The sequence below is a fragment of the Falco punctatus genome, assembly GCF_963210335.1.
Source record: "Falco punctatus genome assembly, chromosome: 10".
Classification (NCBI taxonomy): domain Eukaryota; kingdom Metazoa; phylum Chordata; class Aves; order Falconiformes; family Falconidae; genus Falco; species Falco punctatus.
The window spans coordinates 753319-756415 of NC_137590.1; positions in this window are offsets into that span (position 1 = coordinate 753319).

Below are 3097 nucleotides of genomic sequence, written 5' to 3' on the forward strand. Positions count from 1 at the left end.
GTTTGGGCTTCAGGCTCCTACTCCTCGATCCCCCAGCGCTGCTGCAGTGTGCTGGTCCTGGCTGCCTTCCTCCCAGATGTGCAAGCGTGTTCACAAGCAGCTTTGGACGGGTCTAGACTGGTACCAGCTGGCTTCTTTCTGGTTTTGTCACTACATATAAGCATAAAGCTGTCATGAACTCTGAGCTTTTGAATGGCTGCTCTTGTGCATCTGGGGTGGGGTGGTGGGGTGGTGCGGAAGGCCAGATTGTGCAGATGCAGTTGTAATGACTTTCTGAGTTCCTTTTGCAGACAGGAGGGGGAAGCATCTTGGGGAGTGTGAAGTGAGAAATAAGGCTGTTGTATCCAAGTCTGGCAAACTGCATCCTATCTGCTAGGACAGGGGTTTTCCCCAGCCAGCCAGATTTTCACTGCTTCGCCAACTGAAAATACTGCCTCCTTAATACTGCTTGAAGCGAGTTCAGAGCTTCCATGTTTACTACAGGTCAGCTTCCTAGGGAGTCGGAAGTTTATTACCATCACTGGAGAGAATACCATAAATCTGCTAGCACTTTACATACAAGCAGTATGTCAATATTAGGTTGCCACATCCCGAGTGTTGTACTAAGAAATGGCCTCAAGAAAATTTGTGGTTAGAGCACAATTAAGCAGTGTGGGGAATTGAAAATTATTTTGTATTTAGTTTCCTGTTAGGAAATGCTCTTAAGGTTCCGGTCCTGTGACTCATGGAGGTTTGGTTTTGGTGGGTTTTTTGTTTGACACCTGAAGAGCAGCAAGAACTGGAACTGGGGATGCAAAAGGAGGTGCTATTGAAGGAACTGCAGAAGTATAAGAAGTGCTGGGATCTCAGATGAAAGCAGCTGAAGAAACAGTTTGCTGTAATCTCGGAAGGTTACAATAGAGACGTAATTCATCACCCAAACGGCAGTTCTTGAAAAACGGGACTCAGATGAGCATGATGACAAACTTGTAAAATGTCTCAACATCCTGGAGTGACCAGGAGTGCACCAGACAGCAGGTGAGTCGGAGGGGTGGGTTACACTTGCAGTTCCCAACCTGCCCACAGCCGGGCTCGCGGCTGCCCTGCTCCATCTGAGCTAGCCAACTGGCCAGAGCTGACGGGCAACGGGGCTCACACGGTGCCTGGTCTCGAAGGTTAATACACCTGCCTAACGGGGAGCCCTTGGTTTAAGGCAGCCCAGTTTATGCTGCGCGTGCACTCCATGGCAGCGCTCCCCAAATCAGGCGCTGCCTCTCAGCTGAGGCGTGGTGAACTGAAGCTGCAGCAGCTTTACTGCAAGCATCCTCCCTGCCTTCTCTTATACACCATCCATCACAGCTCCTCATAACAGAAAAAGAGTTTTGCAAGAATTTAGTCACAAGAATTTCAGCTAGTTAATGTGTAAATAGAGGGCTCAAGCATATGAGATTGTGGAAGGAACTGGTGCCAAGTCAAAGAAAGCAGTGCTGCCTTCTGGCAGGGAGCTTGTAGTGCTGCTTCACAGAGCCCGGCAATACTGGGAAAGTGCTACTAGGAACATGAAAAGTGAAAAAAAAAAAAAAGAGACCCTAGATGGGTCTTCATCCTGACTTTTAATGTGTACCTTGCTTTTTGTTTGTCGTCACAGGGAGTCCTGTTGGATTCATTCTAGGTCCTGCCCCAAGCTGCTTGCCTAGAGCTAAGCCATGGATTCCTGCGTGTGCAGGGGCAGGGAGGGTGTTCATGCCTTTACTGCATGCAAACAAGTGCAAAGCTAAATGTTTTTTCCTTCTTCCTCTTCTCATGTGTTTTGTTTGGTTACTAGGTTCTTTATGCTGCTCAAAACAATGCCCTGCCTAGCACAGTATTTTCTTCCTGCTAGTGAGGATGAAACTGGTAACCTTCCCCCCCAATGCCATGCCACGTGTTCATCTGGTGTTGCAATATCAACAATTTTTGCATTGATCCAAAAAAGATGTCCTGCTGTTTCAGGATATTCCTTCCCTACTATTTTTAGTTCACAAATGCAGTTTGTGAATTTTTGGAGTTTTGTTTGGTGGGTTTTGGTGTTGGGTTTTTTTATCTTGACAAGCACTCCAGATATATTAAGCCTATGGATAGCATGCTTGTCCTTCAAGTCCTTCCCCTCCCCAAAAAACTCCTTAGATACAACCTGGGTACTAAGCTGTACACAGCAGTTTTTGATACTGGTAAAAGCATGAAATGGACTGGTGATGAACTGTTCCTTAACAGGACAAGCACCAGTTATTTGTGTGTCACTTCTGAGGAGAGGGGAAATGGAGATGGTGTGAGGCTATTTTATATGGTTACGTTCCTTGGTGGGTCTGGCATGCTCTTGTCTCCTTAGGCTCCCTCATTTCTTCTGAATGGGTGGGACTGGCTCTCAGCCAGACAGTTTCATCTCAGGTGGCAAGAGCACAGTGCTGACGGAAGCCTCAGGAAGACCCAGAGGGGATGGAGATTCGTGGGTGCTGGGGAGCTGGGAGCACCTCCCGCCCTCCCTCTGTGCCGGCCTGTGTGTCTGCAGGGCCCTTGGCCACCTCGCTGCCCCGCTCCAGCCCTGCCCCTGCAGCTTCACCCCGGAGCTGCCTCTGCCCGACACAGGGGCAGCTTCTGGTGGCTCCTGGTGGAGGCCACCCCTGCAGCATGCCACTGCCACGCCTCGCCGCCTGCACCCAGGCACTGTGGGGTGCGGCTGGGGCTGTGCAGGTGCTGCTGGGGGTGATGTGTCACCGGCCCCAGGGCCTGTGCTGCCTCGGCGTCAGTGCAGCCTGACGGGCCCTGCTGGGTGGCACCCCAGGAGCTGTGCCCGTGGGGGGATGTCACAGTGTGAGCTGCCTGTGGGGGGAGGGGGATGGGGGGAGCGGGGCTCTGCCAACTGATGCGCAGGGTCTGCCCGTGTGGGAGCCGGAGGCTTGGCCCCTCGCAGGCACGTGGCACGCGGGGGCCCCTCACGTGGGCGGTGGGACGCCGCTTTTGCACGCGGGCGGAGGCCAGGCAGCCAGCAGCGTGTCCCGGGTCGGGGCAGCAGGGTGAGGTGGCTGCTGGTGCCGGCGCCTGGGCGGGAGGCGGGGGGAGGGTTCAACCCCCCCATGCC